This window comes from Takifugu flavidus, chromosome 2 (genome assembly GCF_003711565.1).
Source record: "Takifugu flavidus isolate HTHZ2018 chromosome 2, ASM371156v2, whole genome shotgun sequence".
Classification (NCBI taxonomy): domain Eukaryota; kingdom Metazoa; phylum Chordata; class Actinopteri; order Tetraodontiformes; family Tetraodontidae; genus Takifugu; species Takifugu flavidus.
Genome location: NC_079521.1, coordinates 1,218,375 through 1,224,920, shown reverse-complemented (window position 1 = coordinate 1,224,920; position 6,546 = coordinate 1,218,375). Strand labels below are relative to the sequence as shown.

The 6,546-nt window shown below is 48.7% G+C and overlaps 1 long non-coding RNA gene across 1 annotated transcript; it reads left to right on the top strand.

The window, feature by feature from the left end:
• The first annotated feature begins 867 nt into the window (after positions 1–867).
• On the top strand, positions 868–5,762 carry LOC130521658 (uncharacterized). Its single transcript, XR_008949402.1, has 3 exons — positions 868–1,006; positions 1,129–1,235; positions 5,556–5,762. It is a non-coding gene; the product is annotated as an uncharacterized LOC130521658 (long non-coding RNA).
• Positions 5,763–6,546: the final 784 nt, after the last annotated feature.

The window sequence follows — 6,546 nt, the reverse complement described above, 5'->3', positions numbered from 1 at the left end:
CTTCACTAGCGTACACCCCAGGCCCGCTCCCCCGAAGGTTAAACCCGCCACGTGCGCGGCCGGTGCGATCGCATCTCGCCGCTGACACTGCTGTCACCTTATTGGAGTCTTGTAGGAATTACACCCCAGAAGATCAGCCCCCAACACCGGATATTATCAGGATTTCCCACTGCGAAGGGAAATATTAGCGCGCCCGGCGTAGCGGCTGCCAACACAAACCTGCCTCTAAAGGCGTAGCGGCGCCACCGCTCCAACACAGCGGTCCCGTGCACTCCGTCCCTTTCAATTGTAAAATCGGCTTGGCAAAAGAAGTGGCAGCGTAACGTTCAGCTGTGGTTTTCTTTCAGCCAAAGCGCTTTTCTTTGACATGTGTGTGTGTGTTGGGACAGTGGGGGGGGCGCCTAGGTCTTAGCTGTGAGTGTAGGGAAGAGCGTGGTTCCATCTGGCAGCGGGGGAGGCAGCTTTGTGGATATCAGGTCCAAGGCACATTGCTACAGAAGGGTCCTTCTCCGTGACACCTGCAGAATACCTCTGAGCTCCGACCGCCTGCCTGTTAGCATTGTTTTACACAAAGGACGGGCATGTGCCACCACACCCTCTGGTCACCCTCTGATAAGAGAACGGGGGCCTCTTACGTGGAGGGGGGACGCGCCGAGAGCCGCTAGACACCAGCAGCGGCTCGCTTTAAGGATACGCCACAGCTGTTCCGTCCCCGGGAGCTGCGATTCCTGATTGATCCTGCTGTTTTCTCTGGTGTTCTTTTTAAAAAAGAGCAGTTTTCATTTCTTTTTGAAGTGTGACTTTGGTCACTTTGCTCCTGTAAGTGAACTAACAAGTTGTTTTTTTTTATTTCCCTGCAGAAAAATGCGCCGATGGGAAGAATAATAGATGGAGTGGAGAGAAAGAACAGCAGAGAAAGAGGGAGAGACGTCTCTTTTATTTACCCTCATGCTTCAGTACTCCTTGTTAAGGAGGGGAGGACAATGGCTGGATCGCCCAATTTGCTGTCAGTGTCTCCATGTTTCTCAATTGATTTTTCTGACAAAGTCCAGAATCATTTTTCAACTCCCCTTCATCCTCTCCTTCCCCTGTCCCTCACTCTCTTTATCATTTCCTCTCATATATCAGCCTGCTCGCTGACGCTCAGCCCCCATTGGATGGATGAAGATGGCGCCCGAGGATCCATCCGTACGCGCCCGTGACACGGGCGCAAAGCGTGTGTAAACAACCCTCACGTGTGTTAAATGTGTTATTTCTATTTATTTCACAGATGTTTTATGAAAATGAGAATTGGGGCACGCTTAAAGCGCAGTGATGCCAAATCCTCTCTAAGCTTTAATTAGGAACCCTGTAAAAAAAATAGTCGGGCTACCAGCACGTACAACTTTTAAAGTGTATTAAATGCTGCAATCATATTTAAAACGTTATAATCTCTCTATATAATTAGAATTTTATGCGTAATTGAGAGTGCGAGCCACAGGTCAAGGTGACTGTTAATTCTCAGACAAAACCTCATCTGCTGCATAATGACAACACAGTTAGATTAATGAAAACGGCTAAAAAGAACTGTTTATTATTAACATTATTATTAGTAGCAGCAGTAGATTATTAGATTACATCCGAATTTCAATTATTTCGCATTTCTTTGCATTTTGTGCGGCGTTTAACAGAAACTGTTTTCTGTGCGTGATGCATAGACATTGTGGCTTGTTTTAAATGCCTTTAAATCTTTAGCCTAGCTTCTCACGTTCCCAGTCTAAAGGGTCCTGCTGCACAGGCTAAAACAGAAGGGAGGCTATCAGGCGATCGCTTGACACGGGTCAAGTTGTTGGGTTGAGAGGAACAAGGCCACGGCTAACAAGACCACTTATGGTGCTGACAGCTTTAAGTGTAGCGGGCCATTAGAGAGACGTTGTTCACATTGGCTCAAGTGTGAAATGATGTGTGAAGAGCTAGCAAGAGTTAATATCACCATTATCACAGGGTCATCTCTGGAAGACATAGATCCGGAGGAGTCCTGCTAGCACAAAGTACGAAACTCTGACTTGGAATAATAGTTCTGCTCATTAATGCGCCCATTGTCTGGCTAAGTGAAAGTGAAGCCCATTAAGGAGCGGGACGAAAATACAGAGGACGTGAAACCTGGAGCCAACAGGCGGCGGCGGTGGCGGCGGCGCCCACGCTCCTCACCCGTTAATGCACCTAAGAGTATATGATGCATGGCTCGATGATGGCATTCAGCTTCAGATGTCAGATTATCGGCGAGTTAACGGCGGCCAGAGAGACTTTCCCGGCCACTCTGTTGGGTTCCCACCGATGGTCCCGCTGATCCACGGACAGCTCACGCCGGCGAGCCCCCGCCCCCGCCCCCCCCCCGCCCCCACCCCCGAGGAACTCTGCTGCCTGTCCCTTCACATCATGGACGCTGCGATAAAGGCCTGCCAAACGTGAAAAGTTGTGGGCCAAAAGTTTGGGCTGAAGAAGAGGAGGAGAAAAAAAAAAAGAGGGGAAAAATGAGGAAGTTTAAGCTGTGGAGCCCTTCCCCTGAAGGCAAGCTGGCCTGCCATCTGTGCCGACTCTCTAGCCATAGCCACCACCCCTGGAAGATAGAGAGGAGAGAGGCAGCCAGGGATGAAGGGAGGGAGGAAAGGAAGAGCGGGTCTGGGAACACCAGACACACCAAGGAGTGGATGCAAATTTCAGGATGCAGTAAAAGAGGAGGAGAAGGGATGAGCCAAATAAATGAAGCTAAGCTAGGACTACCTGTCTAAAGGCAACAGCTCCTTAATCCCCCCCCCCACCACCACCGAAGACGATGACACAACCTCTCCCCTCGGGTCCACTGAGGCCTCCGGCTTTGACAGGCAGACGTGAGCTTTGCCTGACACTGACTCTGCTTTTTCACCAAAAAGGAGCCCAGTTTTGTAGCCTTTTCTTCTTTTTTTTTTTCCTTTACTCCTCTTTCCTGGGAAAATCTGCCAGAGCTTATCCATCGAAGCCAACACATGAACTTTCAATCAGGGATTAGCCGGATTTTCCAATGCGGATCTTCTTTTGTGAATTTGGCCAGCATCGCCTGTGTTGCTGGCATAGCGAACGTAAATAGAATATGATCTCTGGGCCAAGGGATTGCCTCACTTATTTCAAAGAAAGACTTCAAAAAATGGGGCCTCTGTGAGTGTGATGTTCCTCCGGTTCTGAAGAGCATCCTCTACACGAGAGCGCCGCAGGTCCGGGTCCAAGAAGACGTGCACGGGCACATGCTGTCGTGCACCTCGCCCTCCTGGCCAAAGGAGACCAGACCCACTGAAGAAATCGTGAATGAAAGATCCGGATGGCTCAAGCTAACAAACAGAGATGGCCTTTTTCCTCTCTGCTGGTGAGTGTGACAAACCTCTATCTCCTCCAGCACACCACCCCCCCACCCCCCCCCCCCCCTCTATCTTCATCTTCTGGTCCTGCCACCTCATCCACGCCTGTCTCACCATTGTCCCCTGTGCTGACGTCCAGTCTTCGCAGATCTAGATGCTAATCCTAGCTTACCATGCTGGTGGCGGTGATAAGAGACGCCCCGCCGCACAACAGTGGTGTGTGACTCTGGTCGACTCCAGGGTTCTGTCAGACCGCTCCATGTGGCCACGGGCCACCACTGAAGTTGGACCAAGGTCCATCTGAATGAGGGTTTATATTGAGGAACACACATGGGCACAGGCACACGTCGGAAAAACACGGACACAAATGATGAGATGCTGAGCCACACAGCGCTAAACGAAACGCACAATAGCCATTCAAGACGATTTAAACTTCCGCACGGACGCAAGTTTTATCTTAAAAACGGACAAAAGGCAAACGCGCCGCCCAGCAGGGCTTTGTGTTTGTTCTTTAAATGTCAGAGTGAAAATCCTCCCTATCCCGCAACTTTGAAGAAGATAGCTTTAATCGAGCGGCTAGCGCCGCCGCGGCTGTCATTCACCGCTCGGCTTTGCCGCCGCCACGGCCAAACAAACGTGACAAATGTTGTGTTTTCGCAGCGGCGGTGGCAAAGATTCTCCCCAGTCTCACTCTGTTTCGCTCGTTCACCCTCTCGACTTTCACTCAGGACGACCCGGTCCGCTCAGGACGACCCGGTCCGCTCAGGTGGGTACGGAGCCTTAAAACGGGGGCGAACGCGCCTGGTTAATATAATCAAAGGAGCCTGCGGTGTGTGTGTGACGCTTCTTATTGTGTTCCTTTGTGCGTCTAAATCAAGAAATATCTCATTTCCATCAGATCAAGTTAAGACAACGTGCACTATCAGAGAGTGAAGCGCTCACAGATGGCTGCTGGGTGTTCCCTAAACTCTTGGCGGTTCGTTTTTTTTTTTTTTTTCCTGTTGTAATTTTTCGGTGTGGAGAAAAAAACAACAACACAAAGACGAGCTGATTTTCTTGTGCGGCAACAGTGATGTTTACCTGCGTGTTGTGTGTGTGTTTATATTGCTGCTCTGTCAGTGTGTGTGTGTGTGTGTGGCCTGTGGGTTCAGTCAGGATGGAATCTGTTGCGTTCCCTTCTCATATGTTCGGTGGAACCAGAACCAACGTTGCTTTAGGATTTAAATCTGCACTAATAATCCAAACTCAAAGGATCGGGTGTGTTACGGAGCTATTTTAATAATGTCCTCATAAGGCTGGTTATGTCTCTCATCTGGTGTGGTGAAATGTTCTGGGAGACCCGATGAGGTAAGAGCACGTAGTTCCCTGACCCGGAACTGCAGGTCTTTGCGATGGAGGAACGACGGCGGGATTTGGAGGATTTTCCATTTTTTCGGCTTTATTTGCAAAGCGCCGCGCGCCTTCCTGAGGAGGACGACTTTGCAAATTACATTTTTGACCACAGAACATTTTAATTTCAGTCATATCAGCAAATAAACAGTTGCACTGAGGACAAGAAAGTATCAGCAAACAAAATGTGAGGGGATGATTGAATGCTAATTCATAGCTAATGTGTACATGTCTAGCATGAAATATCTCCATTACATCTTTCGTCTCCAACTCTGTGTGCGTGTGTGCGTGTGTGTGTGTGTGTGTGTGTGTGTGTGTGTGTCAGTGCAGCGCCAGCTCTCGTATTTAATCTCCTAATTTAAATGATCAGCAGCAACTTAAATACAAAGAGTGAGAGAGCGAAATACTAAATGTGTTCATTAAAACGACTGCCTATCACCCATATTTTAGATATGGTGAGATGGCCCCACTTTTTCCAGACAGTAACACATTACGAGCTCTCTCAAAATATGATATTGCCTTTAATCTGCCCTTAAATGCTTTCATCAGTGTCTGAATGGGGGAGCGGGGGTGGGGCACGCGTATTCCCAGCTAATGTGGGACTCTCATGTGGGCTGTGAGCACAAGTCACTGGTGTGTATTCCTATACTCTATTCTTTGATCTATTTCTCCCGATGCAGCGTGTCTGTGTGTGTGTGTGTGTGGGTGTGTGTGTTGGGGGGTGTTCTCGGTCTCAGTGCTGCGCATCACTACCTTAAAGTCTCCATTAATCAATCTCCCCTCCTTTCATCCTAGGGCCAGTCCCACCCTGCTCTCCGTTTCTGTATGGGCTCGTTCTCCTTCCACAGGAGTGTGTGTCGTTAACATCAACGGGGCAACAGGAAGTGTCGAACTAATAAAGACAACAACCTTGAGGGTTTGATTAAAGGCCTTTGTTCTCTGGTGAAAATGCTCCATTCTCTGGTTAAAACAAAAGCCTGATGCTTCTAATTCAGCTGTCAGCTCCTATTGACGCGTCTGACTGTCGGAGCCAGACGACATTTACATACTTTATATATAGAGCGAAATGAAACGTGCGTATGCCGGCGATAATAATTAGAGAACGTTCCGGAAACACACACACACACACGCGCGCGTTACACGCTCACAATGCCGCCGTTTGTCCTTCACTCCCAACTGCAGGATCGGTGTGTTTTTGAAGAGCGACTGCAGGCATTTGGCAACGCGTGGCTGTTTTAGCGCGCGGCTAATTTAGCTTTAATTGTAAAAGCAGGACCCCCCCACACACACACACAACCCCCCCACAACCCCAGCACCTTCGCCCCTCCAGTCACACGCGCCAAAGATCCTTCTGCTCCTTTCTAATCTTCAACACCAGCTCATCTTTGTGCAGATATTATGCGGCTTTTGACCTTCTAGGCCTGGTCATTAGCTGACATGTGTTGTGTGTGTGTGTGTGTGTGTGTGTGTGTGTGTGTGAGAACAAAGGGGAGAGACCAGCATGTTTTCTAAACCCTAAATTTGTTCCCCGCTCGCTGTGTAACACCGTCAAGTCTATCTTGTAATTTACTGCTAGTAATTGGATGATAATGTATGCCCGCCAATAGATGGAGGATCATATTTAGCACCTAGCTGTGTGATCCCCTGATCATACTTTCAATATGATTAAGAATTTTCCGAAAATTCACGTGGGGACGCGGCAACAAATAGGAGCCACAGGAAGGAAGACCCTATTTGTGTTTCATTATCTGTTGCAACATATTTTACAGTCATGGCGAGATATTTA